The sequence below is a fragment of the Lygodium microphyllum genome, chromosome 2, assembly GCF_053477565.2.
Source record: "Lygodium microphyllum isolate KBCC chromosome 2, Lygodium_microphyllum_v1.1.10, whole genome shotgun sequence".
NCBI classification, from domain to species: Eukaryota; Viridiplantae; Streptophyta; class Polypodiopsida; order Schizaeales; family Lygodiaceae; genus Lygodium; species Lygodium microphyllum.
Genome location: NC_141136.1, coordinates 1,755,804 through 1,779,124, shown reverse-complemented (window position 1 = coordinate 1,779,124; position 23,321 = coordinate 1,755,804).

Here is a 23,321-nt window from a genome sequence, read left to right as displayed (position 1 = left end):
GCATTTCTTCATTCCCTCTCAAAGCTCTAGTTTTGTCCAAAATTTTGTGTACTCTTCTCCTTCCCTCTAGAATATGGTTTCTTGAATATGAATTCTTCTAAAGAAAATACTCAATACTATCTACAACTCTCTCTACCCTGCTACAAGCAATCTCAGGAGTGGTTTTTGTTGAGATGACAAGCTCAACACATGTGGACATTGATGATGGACTGCCTGGTTAGATGGGTACACATGTCTACACTTAGCACATCGGTGGTCATTATGACTCTCACATGGCCATTGACTCATTACTTATTATATTCAGGTTGTTACACCTATTTACAGGTGGCATACTTATAGCGCAAGTCGACTAGTGTAGTCAGTTATGCATTGTTTGACTTAGTAGTCCATTTTCCTTTATGTTGTATCGTATATATACTTTGTGTACATTGTAAAGTGTGTGGAAGAAGAAGAAAAAAACCAGCAAGAAAACGTTTTGGCCTCCATCTCTCTTCTTGTCTCTTGAGTGAGCTTCTCCTTGTGCATTTTGTATATGCTCGGCGTAGCATCCTGAGCAAGTTCCCCCACCACGCAATTCTTGACATGGTATCAGAGCCACGCCATTAAGAGAGGCTGATTTCGAAGGGTGAAGTGAAGGAGAAGAAGCAAGATTCGAGCAAGCAAGCCACGGGTAAGAAGCTCTCCCATCCTTCCACTCTCTCTCTTGGATAGTGCCTGTGGAGGCACCGAAAGCAAGGCAGAGCAAAAATCTCAGATTGCAGTAAGATTTGCCGTGCGTGAAGAGCGCTATGTATTCTACAGACTCAGCCCTTTAGGGCTATTCCATAGTTATTTTGGGCATTTGAGGCCATTTCAGGACTCGTTTTAGAGCCGCAAGGTTGCAGACAACAGTTCGAGATACCCTACAATTTCAGTTATGTTTGCTGTATACAGGTGCACAGGTTACAAATTTCATATCTGTAAGTTCAAATGTGTTTATCATCGAATAAACACAAGGTTTACCTACAAACTGGTTGCAGATTGCAGGTATTGTTGAGCAGACAGTAAAAAAAGTTGTCTGGTGTATTGCTGTGCACTACAGGTCGAGGGTTACAGAAGATTTGCTTGCTATTTGGTATTAGTTTTGTGATAATGGCAGAGAACAGTGGAAACCCCATCATTGAGAAGCTCGACAAGAACAACTATCCTTCATGGAAGTTCCGTGTCACGAACTTCCTTATTGAAAAACGCCTCTACGAATTTATTTCAGGTGAAGAAAAAGAGTTGGAGGTGAGTGATCCTCCAACTACAGAAGAGACAAAGGCACGAAAGGAATGGAATGCAAAAGACAAAAAGATCATGTATTGGCTGTCTACAGTGATTGACAATAATATACTGGGACATATTAGAAATGTAGAGAATTGATATACAGCTTGGACCATACTTGAAAGTATGTTTTCCATAAATACAAAGGCACGAAAGATTCAACTCAAGCAAGAGTTGAATACATTGAAGAAAGGGAAGATATCTATCAATGAGTATGCATTGAAGGTAAGGAGCATTGCAGATGCCTTGGCAGTGATTGATGCAATGCCCGATGATGATGATTTGGTGTCGTCTACCTTGGGTGGACTTAACAATGAAAGGGCTTTGAAGTCTTTTGTAACTTCCGTATATGTCAGAAAGTCATTTCCAGATTTCGATGAGTTGGTCTCCCTTATGATCACTGAAGAGATCAACATGCAGAGTGAGACATCTGAAAGAAGTGGTGAACAGGTCCAAGCTTTCTACTCTAGTTCAGGAAGGGAACGTGGCAAGTTCTCTTCAAGAGGCTGTGGTACACGACGTGGTAGTGACAACCAGCAAAACGGATTGAATCAGCAATTTGGCGATATGCAGGTTTCAGGAGGTCGTGGTAACTTTAGAGGCAAGGGGAGCTTTAGAGGAAGAGGTGGATGGCAGAATAGAGGTTCTAACAACTCTGGTATTGTGTGTCACTACTGTGGCAAAACATGTCATATTGCAGCCCAATGTTATGCAAAGAAAGATAATATTCGCAGTGGTGCATCCAATCATATGACTAGCCATGCAGAATGGTTTGGAGAGATGTAGGATTTGCAAAATGTAGGTTATATGTAGATGGGTGATGATTCATGCCACCCAATTTCACACATTGGAAAAGTTTCCTTGTCCTTGCATGATGGTAAGATAAAGAGTCTTTTAGATGTATTACATGTGCCATCTATTACAAAGAACTTGGTGTCAGTCGGTCAAATGGTAGAGCAAGGGATACAAGTCAGATTTAATGCAAAGGGCTGCTTTGTAGAAGACTTCAATGACAAGTGCAGGTTGGTAGCAAAGGGAAGTAGAGTTGGACGTATGTTTACTCTCGATGCTGGAATTCCTACTATGAATGCTGCTATGTATGCTAAAGAAAAAGGTGTTGTTGTAGATATTGAAATTTGGCACAAACGCATTGGGCATGCAACTGTACAAAGGCTGAAATTAATGCAGTCCAAAGGGTTGGTTTGCCTACATTTAGAGTTGCAAAATTTCATAAGGTATGCGAAGCATGTCAGTTTGGTAAGTAGGCAAGACAACCCTTTTAACATGACAGAGATGTAAGCAGAAATATCGTTGATGTTGTGCATACAGATATTTGGGGGCCTACACAAAACGTATCTCTTGGAGGTAGTTCATACTTTGTCACATTCATTGATGATTGTTCTAGGAAACCTGTGTATATATTTTATGAAGGAAAAGAGTGAAGCATTTGAGCACTTTCGAACTTTCAAGGCTGCAGTTGAAAGAGAAACATGCTTGAAAGTAAAGTGCTTGAGGTCAGATGGAGGGGGAGAGTACTTCTCGAATGAGTTCAGTGATTTTTTGAGGTCTCATGGGATTAAGAGACAGTTCACATGCAGTTATACCCCACAGCAAAATGGTGTTGCAGAAAGGAAAAACAAGCATATTGTAGAAGTTGCATGCGCCTTGATGGCTGAAAAGAATATGCCTAAGCATTTTTTGTCTGAGGCTCTTTATACTGCTGTTTATATTATGAACAGAACTCCCACAACTGCAGTTCATGGGATGACTCCTGAAGAATGCTTTACTGGCAAGAAGCCTGATGTATCACACTTGAAGGTATTTGGCTGTGTTGCATATGTTCATGTGCCAGATGAGCTACGGAAGAAGCTTGATCCAAAGGCGGAAAAATGTGTCTTTATTGGATACTCTTTAGACAAGAAAGGGTATCACTGTTATAATCCTGTCACATGTAAGTTCACAGTGAGCAAGGATGTCATCTTTGATGAAATGAGCAGTTGGTATGCATCTAGTGGTGATGCATTGGATGATGATCATGATCATGACACTCATGTGCAGGCTGAAAAGCAAGAATCACGGACTCTTAGTAGACCAAAGACATCATCTGGTAGTCCATGGTCTGCGAGACTAAGGAGTAGCTCTACATCTTCAGGTGCATCTAGTAGCATAACAAGTAAAGACAAAGGAAAGAATAAAGTGACAGATGGCATTGATGCAGTTCTTGATGGAGACTCCAGTGGCTCAAAGAGCTTAGATGATGAGCTCGGTATTCCTTCTGTTAGGACACCAGGTGTACAGAGAGCTCACAATAATGTAAAGGCTCCATTGAGTGAACCGGTGGTACGCAGATCATGCAGGGTCAGATACCCCGTTAAAAGATTTGGTTTTGAAGGTTATGCAGCTCACCATTATGCTTATATGGTGAAACTAGTTGAGGATGTTGAGCCCACTTGTTTTGAGGATGCTATTGGTCATACTCATTGGAATGCAGCAATGGATGAGGAGATGGCTGCATTAGAGGCCAATAACACTTAGGATCTAGTATCATTGCCGAAGGGCAAGAAAGCTATTGGATGTAAGTGGGTTTATAAGATTAAGCACAATGCAGATTGTTTTATTAGTACGTACAAAGCTAGTCTGGTTGCAAAAGGCTATGCCCAGACATATGGCATAGATTATGAAGAAACCTTCAGTCTAGTTGCTAGGATGGAAACTATCAGATGTGTGATTTCTTTGGCAAAAGCCAAAGGTTGGAGGTTGCAGAAAATGGATGTGAAGAATGCCTTCTTACATGGTGATTTGCAGGAAGAAGTGTATATGGATCGACCAGCATGTTATAAAGATTTAGAGCATCCCACATATGTGTGCAGGTTGAAGGTACTCTATGGGCTCAAGCAAGCACCTAGAGCATGGTCTGACAAGATCAAAGAGTATCTTGTCAATATTGGCTTTTATGTTTCTAATGTTGATCACTCGCTTTATGTGAGAAAGGGAGATGCAGGTTTGGTCATCATAGTCATCTATGTGGATGACTTGATTATTACAGGTGATAGTGATAGTGGGATTGCTGAAGTCAAGGACTTTTTGAAGAAGAAGTTTGAGATGAAGGATTTAGGTGAGCTAAGGTACTTCCTTGGCATTGAGGTGATTAGATGTGATGATGTTATATGGCTGTCCCAAAGACAGTATGGCTTGGATATGTTGTCCAAGTATGGTATGACAGCATGCAAACCACTTTCAGTCCCATTGGAGCAGAATGTAAAGTTGAGTGTTGATGTTGGGGATGAGATAGAAGACCCTACTATGTTCAAGAGGATAGTGGGGAGTTTGATCTATATGACCATTACAATGCCAGACTTGAGCTACGTTGTTGGTCTTATGAGTCAGTTTATGCAAGTACCTAGAAAGCCACATTTGGATGCAATCAGATGCATATTGAGATATGTGAAGTCCACATTACATTATGGACTTTTCTATGAGGCAGGTATAGATGTACAGGTGTTTGGATACACAGATGCAGATTGGGCTGGTAGTATGTCTGATAGAAGATCTACTAGCAGATACATGTTCTCTCTTGGTAGTGCAGCAATTACTTGGAGCAGCAAAAAGCAACCTACAGTTGCTTTGTCGAGTACAAAGGCTGAGTATAGAGGTGTTGTTGTAGCAGCATGTGAGGTAGTATGGCTACAAAAGTTATTGGCTAATTTAGATGTGCAGGCATTTATTGTGACAACATGAGCAGTATACAATTGGTTAGGAACCCTGTGTTCCATGCCAGGACAAAACATATTGAGGTACACTACCACTTTGTGAGAGAGAAGGTACTAACAGGTGAGATTGCCTTGGTGTATGTCAGCACACAGGATCAGATAGCTCACATCTTCACGAAGGCATTGGGTATAGAGAAGCTTCAAAAGTTTTAAAGCTTACTTGGAGTTGCAGAGATGCAGTTGAGCTTGAAGGGGAGTGTTGAGATTACAAGCTCAACACATGCGGACATTGATGATGGACCACTTGGTTAGATGGTTCCACACATCTACACTTAGCACGTCGATGGTCATTATGACTCTCACATGGCTACTGACTCATTACTTATTATATTCAGGTTGTTACACCTATTTACAGCTGGTATACTTATAGCGCTAGTCGACTAGTGTAGTCGGTTATGCATTGTTTGACTTAGTAGGCTATTTTTCTTTATGTTGTATCCTATCTATATTTTGTGTACATTGTAAAGTGTGTGGAAGAAGAAGAAAAAAACCAGCAAGAAAACGTTTTGGCCTCCATCTCTCTTCTTGTCTCTTGAATGAGCTTCTCCTTGTGCATTCTGTGTGTGTTTGGCGCACCATCTTGAGCAAGTCCCCCCACCATGCGATTCTTGACAGTTTTGATAGCATTTGTTGAAATCAAATAATCTCCATCTACAACACTCTCTACCCTGCTACAAGCAATTTCCCTCTTCAGTACTGTGCTATAAGATATCTTTCTCTTCAACACTCTATACTACAAGCAATCAAATGATAATGGAGGTATCTTTATTTTTTTAATCTCTATGATGTTATTATTCTTCATAGTTGTTGTTTAATCCTTAAGTGTCAATTTATAGAGAGAGAGAGAGAGGGGGGAAGAGAGAGAGAGAGAAAGGGGGGGGAAAGAGGGAGAAGGGAGGGGGAAGAGAGAGGACTATGTGAGATGAACTAAGAAAATGAGTGATAGAGTGACAGAGAGTAAATTAGGGTAGAAGATAAGATGATGTTATTGTTCTCCACTCGCCAAGCTTCTGTATAAATGTGCTTAAATATCTTTGATCAATTCTTCTTGGGGGGAAGAGAGAGAGAGAGAGAGAGAGAGAGAGAGAATATTTTGGATAGAACAGAAGATAAGATTGGATGTTGATTAGAGGTAGATTAAAAGCTAAGATTACAGGCAGATTAGGGGTTGATTAGGATCTATCATGGCTGAAATCAAGACAAAGAGACAAGATCCAATTGGGTAAAAAAGAACACAGATATAGTGAATCAAAGGGGTGTAATTGTGTGGTTTGAGCCAATCCAAAATTAGCTGCATGCCGCTAGATTGATGCTGACCTACTACTCCCAGATATTTAGACGTTCTTGCCATTAATCAGAAAATTAGCATCGACTCCTTAGCTTACTATTAATCAAAGGGGTGTAATTGTGTAATGTTAAAATTGGCATACATTTTTCTTTACAAGATGCAGGTGTAGGACGTATCAAGAGAAAGAGAGATATTCACTTTCAATTGGAGGATGAATATTCACCAATGTTCAAAAGAACTGTAGAAAGGGATGATGCAATAAGATACAGGATACAATAAAAAAGAAATACAGGGGAAAAAAATGTGGACCTTTGGGTTGATGGGTGCATTTATCCACCCACTCCAGTCACTCAAAGGCCACTACAATTTGAAGGGCTTACATCATTTGTAAAGTTTGTTTGTGAAGGCAATGAAAGATTGTATGGATACACATGCAGACTTGTCACACAAGGATTAGCAGGGGTTCATGAAGCCTTAACAAATATGCATACAAGATTATAAAGGAATATGTAGTCTTTGATGGAAAATGATAGATTATTGGCTGAGAAGGATAGGGAGAACCAGAGCCTACAACAAGCAATGTCTGTCATTGAAGATGCTATGCAGGTTACACACGTGCAAAATATGGAGTTACAGTCTAAAGTTATGGACTTGGAGAAGGAGAATTGAAACATAAAGAGGAAGCTCACAAAAATTTTGGAGATAGGTCCACTTTAAAAACCAAAGAAGCACATCGGTGCATCCGATTAGTTAAACCAATTCACCAATTAACCAAAGGAAGTGGACAATATCATAGACGAATATATGCTCAATCTCCTACAATGAGAAATGTGTTCCCTCATGCAGAGAATGATACTATTGCCAAAGTCCAAAGCAAGGATATGGTCAAAAATGCATTGGAAAATCGTAAATTCAAGGACATTGTAGATGGTGTCACAAGTGAATATCTTAAGGATGTGAGCAACTTGTTTACTGCTACAGATGCTCAGGGATTATGTGACAAGGTGGGAATGAGTTCTGAGTCATATAGTATGCTCTATCAACAATTGGATACAAGATTTAAGCAAGTCTTCAAAACTAAGCGACTAATGCCTCTACCAAAACCATTTCACCTGAAGAAGACTTGAAAACAACTAAATGAGAATGTTTTAGAACTAATTAGTGAGCCAACACATCTGGAAAATACACATATATTGAAGTATGGTTCCAAAGTAGTTGCATTTGTATTGAATGCATCCAACAACTTTGTATTGGATATATGTAGGGTTCAGATTGCTATGGTCAAGTTCTACAATATGTCTATGGAAGAATGTAGAGGCAAGCTTAAGTTTGTCCTCAAACTTGATGAGAGTGAGATTATTAAGGGCCAAAAACTTGAACATGTGAGTATAACACTTATGAATTGAGCATTGGATCCCAACATCGGTGAAAACCATCCTTTATACTTCAATGTATAGTCAGAGAATGAAATATGGTGGCTTGCAGCATTTGAAGTACTAAAGGAGGACCATGAAGTACTTTAAAAAAAATTTAACCTCACTAATATACCCAATGTTATTCAACAGCAAAATAATGGAGCAATTTTACACATCGAGGGGTTTGGGGACTATCACGTTGAATGGCATCTTGCAGGTGATTTAAAAACATTGAAATGTATGTTTGGTTTATCAAATGCAATGAATGTAAAATTTCCGTGCATATACTGCATGCAAACTAGGAAGAAAGGGAAAGATGGAAAGAAAGAATGGCTTGCCAAGGTAGGACAACAAGGTGCTCCAATACGTGATAACTAAGTTATGAGAAATGGAATGCTAGTTCCAGTGGATCCAAACTGGCGCCCTATTTTGGAAATACTACTAACAAGGGTTCACTTTTGCACATTGCATTGTTTGGTTAGAATAATTGAGAAGCTAGTATATGAACATATATGCTTTGCATACAAGATGCAGCCTGTGTCAAAAGCTAGTGCTACATGTAAGAAGATAGAATGAGTCCTCTCTGAAGTTGGATTGTATGGGAGGCAAGTAGAAATAAAAAAGGACGAGAAAAAATCGAGAAAGAGTGGAAATATCCCTTGTAAACCATGCTTTGGTGGATCCAAGGCTAGGACGTTTATATCTCCACCCCGAGATGAGGAAGGAAATATACTTGTAAAACAACCATAGAAGTATGAAGCATGGAAAAAGTTGCACCTTGTTGTTCCAGATTGGAGCAATGGGGGATGAACGAGGATTGCAAAGGTAGAACTGTGGATACACCTAGATAAATTAGCAGTTCTCTTACAAAAGTTGAGTTTTAGGGATAGTGATGTCAATATATTTAAAGAGACAGTTGCTAAATTTCATAAGTCCATGGTGGAGGCATTGACTACAAATAGTATAACACACTACATGGTCAGTATTGTCACCATTACAAAAAAAATCATCATTTCAAATTATTATGTTTCTAATCTCTCTTCTTGTGTAGCATATACTTGAAGCACATGGTCTATACTTTGCAGATCAAGGAAGTTTGGTAGTACGGTCAACTCAAGGCATGGAACGATCTCATTGGCAAGCTCACTGTGCTTCAAAAGGCAGTTGATCATGGAGGTGGCATCAATGATTCCAATTCTATGAGGTAATTATTACAATGGTGGTATAGGAGATTAGAGATACGATATGAGGAAAAAAAAAAGAAGTCCAAAACCTCTCAAGCATAATTTATAAGTAGGGCAATATATGAAGTGAAAAAACCAAGATATGAAAACAACATGGCTAGATGCCACGTAGAATGGTTGGCAGCCCAAGAGAGAGATGGCATGAAATGGAAACCTAGATAAAGATAATACTTTTGATGCATTTAGAGTCCACGAGAGAGCATAGGTACCCAAGATATGACACATCAATACTCCTATCTTTAACATGAGATGTCTTGCAAATTTTGTTTAAAATTTCGAAGCTTTATCACTATGTTTTTCAAGGTCAATTTCGAACTATGTTTTTTAATTTTAAAGTTCATTTATACCACAGTAAGTTTAAAATTTTCATACTTAAGTCAAGTCTCTCCTTTCATTGTTTCCCATTACTCTTCACTCTATCCTCCACCTTTCTATCCTTCATTATCACAACCATGGCACGTTCCAAGCTTCCCATCAAGAAGGCGCCTACAAGAGCAAGAGCTCAACACTCTTTCGAATCTAATGAGCGTATCGTGAGTGACAAAGGTCCCTTGGTGACCGATAATAGTGGCCCTACTGCAACTAATAATGGTGGTGCTACTGTGTCCAACAATGGTGGCCCTAGTGTGGTCAATAATGATGGTTCGCCATTGTCCATAGTTGGTGGTCTATGTGCTCCAATTGCTCCACCTCCCACTACTTCTCCAGCTGGTAATACACATCCTCCAACACATAAGAAACGAAGATGGAAACCAGGCACAGCTGCACTGCGTGAGATAAGGAAATTCCAGAAGAGTGCCAACTTGATTATTCCTAAGGCACCATTCTCTAGGTTGGTGCGAGAAATATTGCAAGATCTGCAGTTAGGGCATCATCACAAGTTCTTTTCAAGGAGCCAGGCAAGAAATGTGGGGCAATGGTCAAGCCAAGCCTTGCTTGCTCTCCAAGAAGCAGCTAAAAGTTACTTGATTGATCTAATGGGTGATTCTCAAGTTTTAGCCATTCATGCCCGACGTATCACTATTAAGCCCATAGATATGGTTCTTTTTCGTAGGATCTGCAACAATAATTACTGAGGTCTAAACCAAGTAACAATCATAAATAAGTATCCGATCCCATGAATAGACGAGCTACTTGATAGGTTGCAAGGGGCAAAAATCTTTTCCAAGATTGATCTCCAATCTAGTTATTACCAAATAAGGATCAAGGATAAAGATATCCCCAAAATTGTCTTCAATAGCATATATGGTCATTTTGAATTCCTTGTAATGTCTTTCGGTCTAACTAATGCCCTGCTACATTTAACATATTAATGCATGACATTTTTCGACCTTATCTTGATGAGTTTGTCCTAGTCTTCTTTGATGACATCCTAACATAGTCCAAGAGAGATGAAGACCATAAGTTGCAATTGCGCATTGTGCTGGGCACAATGAGGATGCATAAGCTCTATGCTTTAATCTTAATGTCAACTATATGCTTTGAGAAGCTACCTTGTAATTGGATCTATGTTTTTAGCTCAGGTTTGGTTGTAGATTGTATGGAGCTTAGTTTTGGTTTATCTTTCCAGTAGACCTTCAAGTATTTGATAGCAGTGGTCTACAAAATGGAGCTAAATTTGGCCTAACTCTAGTTGTACTTCGTGCAATGCACTATCTACCTTGTATTTCATGGTTTCATAATGCCAAATCTGATATTTGATCTTCTATTTTGCCATGATTTGTATTGTGCATATTTTCAAGTTTCTAATTTGAAAGTAGTTTTGTTAAGGATAAATTCAATGCGCAATCACGCACACATCAATGATCAGTTGTAGATGGGCCGATGCACTATATCTTTACTCTATTTAGCGATTTGGCAACACTATATCCGATATGCAATATTCCATTTGACCCATGACTTATTTTTTGTGAATTTTTAATTTTCTAATATTTCACGTAGTCTGATTGACAACACATTTAATATGCAGTTGCGTACACTAAGTGCGATGGTGAGTTTTTCTGTTATCAATGAAGTATAATCTAGTAAATGCATTTTCAAAAAATGATTGAACCATCAATTTTTATAAATTGAAATCTGGTGAAACTTCACCCACATGCCAAGCATCATAAAAAATCATGGATATTAAAAAATTGGCCCCATCAGAAGTCTCTGAGATGCCACGCACCAGCCTTCGGACAGATGTCCCAGAGACTTCTGATGCCCAGATTCAGGGCCCCAGATGCCAGCCTCCGGACAGGTGTCGCAAGGACACCTAATGAGGCCTTTTTTTTTTGTAGTTGATGTACCTTAAAGGTGTCCACATGTAAAATTTCACGTCAATCGGATCACTAGTCATATTTTTCCAAAGCCTGGATACATTAATTTAGGTTTAAGGGTTTTTTGAAAGTTTTGCTGTAAGTTTAAAGTTTCACCTCATTTTACACATTTCATTTTTGAGTTTTGGGTTTTCTCTCCTAGAAGACATGGCACACACCAAGCAAGCGGCTTGAAGACACCCCCTAGAAATCATATACAAAGGCCATCTCCTAGCTCCACCACCACCACCACGCCAACATCGCAAGGGTCAATGGAAGCCAGGCACAGTGGCTTTTCGTGAGATCCGCCATTATTAGAGGACCACACACCTCTTGATACTAAAGGCTCCATTCCAGAAGCTAGTGGGTGAGATTATGGATGACATACTCATTAAGAATAGCAAGAGGCAATTCCCAGATGGAACATGCTTGCAACAACCCGATCGTTGGACTGCCCAAGCTCTCCTTACACTATAGGAAGCTGCCAAAGCTTACGTCGTCGACTTGTTCGGAGTATACAGTAGTACATGCACGGAGAGTCACCGTCACCGATAGGGATTTGTGGATAGTGAGGTTCTTCCGGCGATGGAAGGATAGTCTTCGCAGAGATCAACAATGATAGGGGTGTAATACCAAAACATATATGGAACGTAGCTTCTAAAGAGATTTTGTAAAACCTTGGTTGTAATGGATCCCATGTAAAATGTTATGAATATGAATACAAATTTTTTGCCGTGTCTTATTTTTGTTTATTTGCTTGTTATTTGTTTTATTTATGTCTTTGAGTTATCATTACATGCGTTCAAATGAATACATATTGCGCACGAACTCAATAAAGCACTATGTATTAAATTTAGGGAACAAATCGTGTTGCGTATAAATTCAATAAATAAACGTAATATTCAAGTAAAAGATAATAATAAAGGATGCGTATGACAAACTACATTGCACGCAAATCCAACAAATATTGATTTTCATTACTTCAAGAGAATATTACAAATTACATTACATTGGTGATGAGATATCATTTGGCACTAAGTACATCTACTCTCTCCTAGGCTTCTTTGAGCTAGACTTCCCATGGTCAAAGCTATTCTTGATCAGAGGCAGCAACACATTTTGCCCTAGTAGTTCTTGCCTAATGACATTGGGGTCTTCAACACCAACAACCATGCCACGGGCCACCATGGAAAAAAGTGGCCTAGACCTAGTACTAGAGAATAAGTAGAGGAGCTTCAAACATCGAAGCAACACTACTTTCTCCAAGCTAGATTTCGTTGGGATGGTCTTGAAGGGCCCAGCCTTCGTTAGTTCTCTCAACTTCAAGAAGTTCTCGAAAAAAGTCGGAGAGCATGTCTTATGGAATACAAAAATGTCGCTCATCGATATACTCCTTCAATGTCGAGTCCTACACCCTTCCTTGGCTACCAGATCGGCCACCTTGTCTAGATGAAAATTCATGTATATAGACAATGTCCTACATCACACAAGTTCAGTGTTAGACTCACTGTGTCAAACTCACTATGCATGGAGTGTGGTAAAGATATATACATCGGATTTGCATCAAAATTTACTAGTAGGGACTCTAGGGCATCGGGAGTGTGCACATCAAATTTTGCAAAGATTGGGTCCCCCAGAGCTACCCTGGTCGAAGACTCGTGTCTAGGGGCCTAAACCTGCAAATTCACGCCCCCAAATCTATTGATTCAGGTCCCCCAGATGTGAGCCTCCGGCCATGGCAGCTCTGGGGGCCCTAAATAGTGTGCACATCAAATTTTGCTAGGATCAGGCCCCCAGAGCTACCCTGGCCAGAGGCTCCTGTCTGGGGCTTGAATCTGCAAGTGTGCATATCAAATTTTATCGGGATCGGGCCCCCAAAGCTGCCTTGGCCGAAGGCTCACATATGGGGGCTTGAATCTATACTCTCGATGCCCTAGAGGCCCTACTGGTAAATTTTGATGCAAATCCGATAACATTACCTTCTGTGCATCATTTATCTATTGCTATAATGGAGCATCCAGGTTTGCTCCTGCAACTGGGCCACCCTCGTCTCTCTCTTGGGAAGGTACTGCGTAGTCGGGTCAAGGTTTAAAAATGCTTTCTTGCAACTATTCGAACTCCTTATATGAGATCTCATACTATGGTGTGCCGCATTCTCATGCTCACAATGGCAGAGATGTCATCGATATTCATGCCATCATATTGAGTCACCTCATCAACATGTACTAGCGCATCTTGTATATCAAAATCTATAAAATCGTCAAGTGCATCATGCACCATGACTCTTCTTACCTTAGCTCCAAAATTTCTAGTACATCCTGCATAAGTAAATATTCCACCCCTCAATGATGATATCATGGAGAGAAGTGAGGGGTGGCCCGTCGCTTGTCGACATTTCAACAGGGCAAGGAGGTGGGTGCACAATGGCTAAGCTTTGTGTTACCTCTACTCTCAAATCCGGTGTGATCTCTTCAAGATCCCTCTCGAAATACTCTAGCTATGGCCGAGAGGGTGTGTTGATGTCTTCCTCACTGTCCTCTTGCACCTAAGTGCACAAAACATATATGGCAAATGCTGCATCACGCTCGATGAGATCCATCGTGGCGTGGTCCTAGGATGAGGTGGGCACTGCTCTGGCACGGAGATACTGCTCCACATGCATGAGGCCTGGACTTATTACCTTTGAATGGCTTGATCCAGCATGTAAACTATATAGAAAATCTATGGGGACCCATCTAAGAGAAAAGTCCAAAATAGAGCAAGTGAGAGTGTTTGCCGCATCACAAAACGATACTAGTATACTAGAGCTAGGGTCTACGGTAGAAAGCGAGCTCTCTAGACTCAAGGTCGTGCAAAACCTAGGGTATATCTGGTCTCCTATGTGTGCATAGCATATGGAGCTAATCCATGCAACGAAGGTGGAAGTGGTAGCCATGGCACACAAAGAGAGAAGGGAGGAGAGCACAAGTGTAGGGAAGTAGAGAATGAAAGTGAAAATGAGTTTGGAGTTATAGCTTTTATGTATCTAGGGCTTTAAATAAAAGTTATTTTTTAACTCTAAAGTTTCAAATTAAAACTCTTACCTTAGTTTCTTTATTTCAATACTTTAAAGTAACCATTAAAATTACTCATACAGACAAATGCTTCATTCTACATTATTTTATCCTCGAATATACTTGGATCGCTGAGTACATTCAAGTCCAACTATAGAAAATATAGAAAGTTTTTAAGGAAAGAAATCTGAAAGACTTTCAAAATCCATTGGATCCAATTTAATATTTAATTTTAAGAAATAAGTAGAAGAGCTGAGCTATAATATTTAATTATGCAAAGACAATATTGCATGGATTATAGAACTCTAGCCTGTAATTTAATTATGATTTTAACCAGCATGATTGATTAATTACAGTATGTATTTTTGTACGCTTGGATCGTAGTAAACTAAGATCATCTAAAGTGAAAGTAGTTAGAAGTTTTAAAAAAAGTTTATATTCATTTTTTATTTTAAAAAAATTACAAGGATTCCAGTATCTCAAGGATATGTGGAGAAGCACATTGTTTACATGTCATGGATTGCTCACTACAAATCATGACTTTTCTATTATCTAACTTGAAATAGAAGTTGCAGAGAGGCTCATTGGACATTAATTGGATTTCTTGTTTTAGAAAAGAAATGGGCCAATGGCTCTCTGCACTGACCACAAAAGGATTATGACCATTCCACAAGATAACCACATCTATGAGAGTTGTATGTGTCTCATCTCGGGTATCTTGATCCAAGCTGATCCACTCCCTTCACAAAAGTCGCCATCTTCTATATCGAAAGCGAATGCACAAAGTTTGTCTAGCGATGAAATACCTGTAATAAAAACAAAAATAATGGTGAGTAACTGCGAATAACACAATAATTCATCTAAACAAGACCTATATCAATTAAATCAGGGCATTCAAAGTAGTAAAAAAAATTTACCTGAATGTGAGATCAAATTGGTTGACCTTGCATTCAATGGTCTCATCAAAATGTGTTCTTTTGACTTGCCAAGACTCACCCAATAGCTAACTCATCCATTCCTCGAATGGACACTTGCATTGATAAGTAATCTTTGTTTTCTTTAGAACTTCACATAAACTAAATAAATGTGCAAACAATGAGAATGGAATAAACCAACTAAGATGCACATCTTTGGAGCATGTGGTGGGTTTCATAGCACTATTGATGTCAAATTTTATCTTGGACTTACATGCTCTTGAAACTCCAAGCTACAAATCAACCATTCACCACTAGATAGTGGCAGCAATGTGACATGCTCCAATCTCTGGCTTTCTACTACATACAATGAATTATAAAAATATATATTTTGAGTTGCAAGTTGACTTGTAGAGTTATTATCATAGATCAAAGAACCTATGTCTTCATACCAAACATGTATCTTGCCGCTCAAACATTCCACATTCTGCCATTCATACAAAGTTGATGGATATAGAGTTGTCAGTAAAACAAGATTGAATTAGAACACTGCAAAGATTTTTAAAAATAGCTCTAATGCAAAAGAATAAACAATTATAACATTTAAAAACTTACTGTTTTGTTTATAATTTGCAATGTAGTTCTTGTCATGTACAGAGATTTGTTTGTGTGTATAAACATGTTGGATCAACACTTCTATTACTGTACTTGTTCCATTGAACACTTTTCTGAACTCTAAAATTCTACATTTCCAATGTTTGCTAGGGTTCACAACATCCCTACGCCTAACCTTGAAACTCCCTCGAGTACTTGGGTGTATGAAAATCCAATCCAACTTATAGTACTTATCACAAATCCAATTACCGCCACTATCTTTCCTATTGAAGACCTCCACTGCAAGTATGTTACTGATGTTTTTCCTCCATGAAGACATCTATGATAACTAAATAGAAAAGTTACCTATCAACATGTGTATAATTTGCAAATTTTCTCTCCAAATAAAATAAAATAAAATTTAAATGGAGCAATTTTTAAAAAACATTGTACATGCAATTCTTTTCACAAAGAAGCCCAGAGATGTTGAACAAGAAGTTGACTTATAACCAGACCATTGTTCCTTCACTGACAAATTCCTAGAGTACAAAAAAAAAAAAATATTGAGTCAAAGCATACATATAACTTACATAGGCTTTGTCCAAATGAGTTGAAACTTAACCATGGAGCAACAGAAAAAAGTGGCAATATACCTATGGCTCTCTTTGCAAAGAGGCCCAAAGATGTTGACAAAGTTGAGTTTTAAAAAATCATTGTTCTCCACCCTCAAAGACTCTGGGAGTAAAAAAACAAAGGAAAACTCAGTATGCATATAGCTTGCGTACATTTTGTCCAAACGAGATAAAATTTAACCATGGAGCAGCAAAAAAAAAGACCCCATACCTGTAACTTTTATTTACAAAGAAACCGTAAGATGTTGAAGAAAAAGTTTAGTGTTCCAAAAGATCATTGTTCTTGACTGTAAGAGACTCCTAGAGTACCAAAACAAAAGAAATTACATGTCAGAGAATGCACATAATTTGCACAGGTTTTGTCCAAACGAGATAAAACTTTACCATAGAACATCCATGGAAGAGAACAATATACCTGTAAAGTTTTGTGAAGAAAATCTTAGGGCTTTGGTAGAACAAGCTCTGCTCTCATAAAACATGTGAAACTCACTTTGTGTTTGTGTAGAGGAAATGAAATTTCACAGAGTTACTGATAGGGAAAGCAACAATGAGGCTGTAAGATTTCGTCAAAGGAAAGAAGAAGCAAGGAAAGAGATATGATAAATTTGAGATCCGCCTAAGAAAAAGGGGAAAACTGAAAAGGGGAGAAATGAAAAGTCAAACATAAAACATTAAGAAAATGAAAATTCAAGTCACAAACTTCCAGGAAGTGTCAGCATTGTATTTCCCATATTTTTCCTTATTTTATTGTTGAGGAAAGATTTGGGCCAAGATATGGCTAGGAGATTCATGTTACATGAATTTGAAATCTCAGCTCTCTCATTGGTTAGGCCTATATTTCTTTATTCAATCCTTAAGGGGCAAAAAAGAGAGTCCATATTTCTTCTAATGACATGTTCACAATGACCCGACAAGACAAACATGTCGTGCAAATCATTCCATCTTTTCTCAGTGGTGCTACCTCCAGAAATCTAAATGGACCTTGCCGAAATGGTTGTCCCAACTCCTTCCAATCACTTTAAACCATTATATATCGAATATAATCATGGAGAAGCTGTGGTAATCCACTAAGATAATACTTTGCAAGTTGCCCAAATACTCCATCTCATCTACTATAGTATTTGAATCCATGGCCCACCATTGACTCTCTTGCTTGAACTTTGTTATGACACCATGGTTCGTTGTGGAGTGCATTTTATCGATACGCTCAACACGAAAATGTCACCCACATGACCACGCTACACTATAGATTTTGTATTGTACATCAAAACGACTAGATTAGTTATTGCTTATAAAATCTAGATACGATAATAAAGAAAGCATGTGATCACCTTCGGACTACATCCCCTCGAGAATTCCCAACTCCTCCCAATAGACCTCTACCCCTTCATGCGAAGTTGCAATCAAAGCTTATGCAACCACTTTTCGTAGGCATGAACCGTGGCATGTCCTCCATGCCCTCAGGATATTAAATGAGTCGATGGCATGTGTTGCATCAAAAATCTGATCACACTCCCTTTTGTTCTCTTCTAGCCTGCTCATACCTACCGAGCCACTTCTCCATGGATGCATGATGCAACATACAAAAACAATTCACTTTCTCCTCCATGGTACCATCCATCCTCTTTTCTATCCCATTTCTAACCACCACATCTCATGTCACTCTATCATCATCCTTGATTATCCATAGCATATTGTTATCTAAATCCACTATCGATAGTCACTCCAAAATATGCACTAATACCTCTGACACTAGCCAATCTTTAGCCATGCTACCTTTTTTGGATGAGCTCATTGTCGCACAAAGCCCTTCAAGGTTTTCATGAAGTGCTCCAAGAAGAACATCCATCAAGTATGGATCGAGTCACACAACCTCCACTTCATCCATGAGATGTACTAGGAGGTGAGTTTGTATCATGAGCATGCTCGTTTGTAGGTACTTTCAAAGAGATAGACCATCTCCCCACCACTGCCCGCCACCTTACGAATTCAATAGAGGATGCCTTAATCTCCTTCTATGACATCCATTGCACTAAATTTGACAACTTATAAATCACCGAATGTATTTTTGGAGTGTGATACCCCGCAATCGCAATCAGTAGTATGAACCCCTAGAAATTTAAAACATTACGAACATCAAATCGATACAAAATAGTAAAATATTGATTATACTTACTATCAAGGCCAGGACAAACCTGGCATATCTTGTGTGAATCATGGGATTTTAGTAATGTTAATTGGTTATCTTTGAAAAAAGCCAACCTAAGGGAATGCATCATACCCATCAGGGTGCAAATAGGCCTAATAATTTGCTTACCATGTGCTCTTCTTTAGTGGATCAAGACCCAAGGAGCACGAGGTAGTTGCAAGCGACCATTAAAGCTCGATTGTAACCAAAGTGCCTCCATCTTGCCCACCTCCCTCAAATCCATACGTGCCCCTATAGTGTCTCTCTTTCCTAAGATATGGTCCCACAATAAGCTGCCCACATTCTTGAAAATATGCATGGGATCCAACAAATGGTTGATCTGTAAATGGGTCCAATATTGCCACTCATAGAAAACTGAGAACTGTTGCATTTCACTTGGAAGCGACTCCTCGTGGACCATTTTCAACTCGTACAAGGTTTGGGCATTCATTTGTGCTAGAGGTCGTCCAAGAAAACATGCCCCTCAATTCATAGCCCTTCGGCAAGAAAGTGGCATGTCCCTGATATACCATCTTCTTCATGGTCCATGACCTTCGGGAGTCTATAACTATGGTCCACACACAATGGACACACATTATAACCTGAGGTAACTAGACCTATCACAATATCCCTATATAGTCAACACAAACATGAACATCCATGTTAGATATGAGAAACACGAACGGAAGCTCATTTACCTCAGCACTCCCCAAATCTCAAAAAGTCATGTATGGTCCACATAAGAATGGTTTGTATATTAGTGGAACGCCAACCAACATACTTGCTCATGTCTTCCACAAAGACCCCCTTCTCCCACAAAATCTTGAGCTCATCAACTAATGGACAGAAATAGATGTCCATGTTCTTGTCTGTAGTTTACAAGGACTACAAGCCACACATTATAAGAAGTTGAGTGGAGACCGAATGGATTCACACCATCCACCATAGTAAGACCAAGCTGAAGATTCCTTGGCTCTCTTGCAAAGCCTAGAAAGATGGAGACAATGTGACTTCATGTGCATGAATCTACTAGTATTTGTTGGACTCCATCTATGGATCTATTTTGTAGATGATGCCATGTTATCAAGCTCGCTATGTTTGACGTATGAAATGTGTGACATATACACAGTATAAGTGGAAAGTGTCCGAGAATCTTTTGAGGGATGGTTTGCCCTTGCAAGTCCTGTCGATACCTGTGAGCACCACACTTTGAACATGTCTCCATAGTCTCATAGTCTCCTCAAAACAGTACACAATCATTGGCATATGCATGAATGCTATTGTAGTCCATGCCAAGATTTCATAACACCAATCATACATCATCACGAGACACGCACCTTGTTTCCAGGTAGCAATATATGATATTTTAGCAACCTAGAAAAAAAAAACCCAAGCACCTTTGAAGATTATAAAAATCATTTTAATAATAGAGTCAAAGACAAAGGAGCATAGTACATACTTGAAAAACTTGGTCACACTCGCATTGCTCTATCTATACTTTGCATATACACTTAGGAACGCAAGTAGCGTCTTTAAGAGAGATATCCAGCACCCATCATATAATGGTATGGATGCCTCCTCTCTCAATGGATTAGCTGACTCGACATTCATAGGCACTAATACATCGATCATTGCCTCCATCTTGGGCTCCAATATTGGAGGAAGGTCTGAAAGGCCCGCCATCTCTTCTGGTATCGAGGGCGTAGTTAGCTATGTGCCCTCCAATGGGTTTATCGACTCCTACACCATCGATTACACACCGATGAACTCTTCTTACAGGCCGCTTTGGGCTACAATAGGTGCATTCCTTGGGATGAAATGGCATCTTTTTGTAGACATTTTTAGGGCATATGTAATATTATTGTATATCATATTCAATTATAGTTTGAATATAAAGCATGATTGATACACATTTTTCTTAACATTAGCTCAAAGTCCAAGATTGCTTGGTCAATTATCTCTGATTGGAACTCGTCGAAGTGTCATATGTGGTCTATAGACAAGAGACACTTTCATCGAATTGCTAGCTTGCACTTAGTGCAAGGATATGGGACACGTTGATTGAGATATGCCTCACAATCTTGAATGTTGCAGCCATTATCGTTGTCCATTTCATCTATGTTACGATAGACAACATGCTTTTGTTTTCCTCATTGTTTCTCTTCTCCTATCTCTCTCCACTTTTCTCTCTCACTCTCTATTCTTATCTTTCCCTCCGTCTCTCTATTTGTGTCCCCCTTCCTCTCTATTTTTATCCCTTGATGCATATTATTCAAAGTTCGTTTCACTCCTAAAGTACACGCCTCCAATGGATATGACACAACAGGTGTCAAAATTATGTGCTAGGTTGAATCCACCCATAAACACCCGATTGGAATCAATGTGCCCAATGGACCTACAAGATGCACTCATTCGAGCTACTCCAATAATACAGGAAGTGCAGACCAAACCAAGGAACAACAGGACTTGGCCTTACAAAGATCAAAATAAGGGTATGTCTAAGGCTCAGACTAAGAGAGCACAGGGCCAGAATCAGGGCCAAAGAAAGAAAGCTAGGGCCAATGCTGTCAACAACTTTGTTCCTACACAAAGTAATAACCGCAACCCACGTTGCTTCCATTGCAACGAGCCTGGACACTTCAAGAGACAATGTCCCAAGCTTAGCAAAGGGCATCGCCAAGGGCAATTCCAAGGTCAAAATAGAGCCGCTCATGGCCAAGGAACCCCCGTTATGGCCAGAGGGAGAACCTCCAATGTTTCCAACAAGGAGCTCGATGATGAAGAAGATCCATCCATGGATGCTGAAATTGAGAGGGCAACGGTTCACGCCGCTCTTCACAAGAAGGGTCCGAATCGCCAATTCTCGATGATTCAAACTCCATCAGATTATGAAGGTAAAAGCTTTAAAACCATGATTGACTGTGGCAGTACACATTCCTTCATTTCACTAATCTGTGAAAAAAGATTAGGGATAGCCATAATAAATGCACCTACTTTACTTATGGAATTAGCAAATGGTCATGAGGTCACTTGTACTAGGCAAACTGCTAAGGTGAAATTCCTACTGGGTGGGAAGCCAACTTTGGTAAGATTCAAGATAATGAACCTAGGTGTCCACGAATGTTTACTCGAAATGGATTGGCTAATACCCAATGATGCCCACATCCACTGTGGGAAGAGCCAAGTCTCCTTCCAAAATTCTGAAGGGAAACTAGTCACAACTCAAGGAGAGGCTGGTAAGCCAAAAGTACAGCTGGCAAAAGCAAAACAGATAATAAAAGGTGTTAGAAAGGGCCTACCTGTATACCTAATTAAATTGAATAAGCTAGATAAAAATCAGGAATCTGGGGAAGAACCTTCATGGTTAAAGGAATACACATTCGTATTTCTTGAAGATCTAACAGAACTTCCTTCTCAAAGAGAAGTCGACCACGAAATCAAACTTGCGCCAGGAGCGGCACCAGCCGGCAAAGAGGCCATATAAGATGTCCATTCTAGAAGCTATCAAACTGAAAGAGCAACTCAAGCAACTGTTAGACCAAGGCTACATCCATCCTAGCAGTTCACCATGGGGAGCTCCAGTGCTGTTCCAAAAGAAGAAAGATGGAACGCTTCGTCTATGCATTGACTACAGAGGGTTGAATCAATCAACCATCAAAAACAAATATCCCATTCCAAGAATAGATGAATTACTTGACCGTCTTCAAGGAGCAAAGATCTTCTCCAACATAGATCTCAGATCTGGATATTATCAAATAAGGATCAAGAAAGAAGATATCCCGAAAAATGCATTCAGTACAAGGTATGGACACTTTGAATTCCTAGTGATGTCATTCGGGCTAACAAATGCTCCTACTACCTTCAATAGGTTGATGCAGGATATCTTTGGGCCCTATCTTGATGACTTCGTACTCGTCTTCTTTGACGATACCCTAGTCTACTCTAAACAGGAAAAAGACCATGAACCCCAGCTTCGCATTGTTCTTGAAACAATGAGAGCACACAAGCTTTATGCCAAGAAGAAGAAGTGCGCATTTTTCAAGCGACAAATTGAATATCTAAGATTCATTGTATCAGCGGAAGGAATTTCAGTAGATCCAGCTAAGGAGAGGTTCTAGAATGGCCAACACCAACTTTTGTCAAATAAATACGTAGTTTTCTTGGGTTGACAAGATGGTACAAGATTTTCATCAAAGATTATGCTTTGATTGCAGTGCCTCTGTTGACTGATCTACTAAAGAAGCAAGTAGCAATTGTATGGTCACCTGCCGAATAGACCAGCTTTGAAAAACTAAAGAAAAGCTTAGTATCAACATCCACCTTGAAACTTCCTGATCTTAGTAAGGAGTTTGAAGTGGTAACTGATGCTAGCGCACTTGCTTTAGGATGTGTACTTATGCAAGAAGGTCATCCCGTAGCATATTCTTCAAGGAAATTGAAGAGCCATGAAAGGAATTATGCTACCCATGATCTGGAGCTATTGGCTATCATCCATGCCCTCAAACTTTGGAGGCATTACTTGCTAGGTAACAAATTTTCCTTAGTGACGGACCACAAGAATCTTAAATGGATCTTCACCCAGAATGAGCTCAATATGAGGCAACATCGATGGATCGAAGTG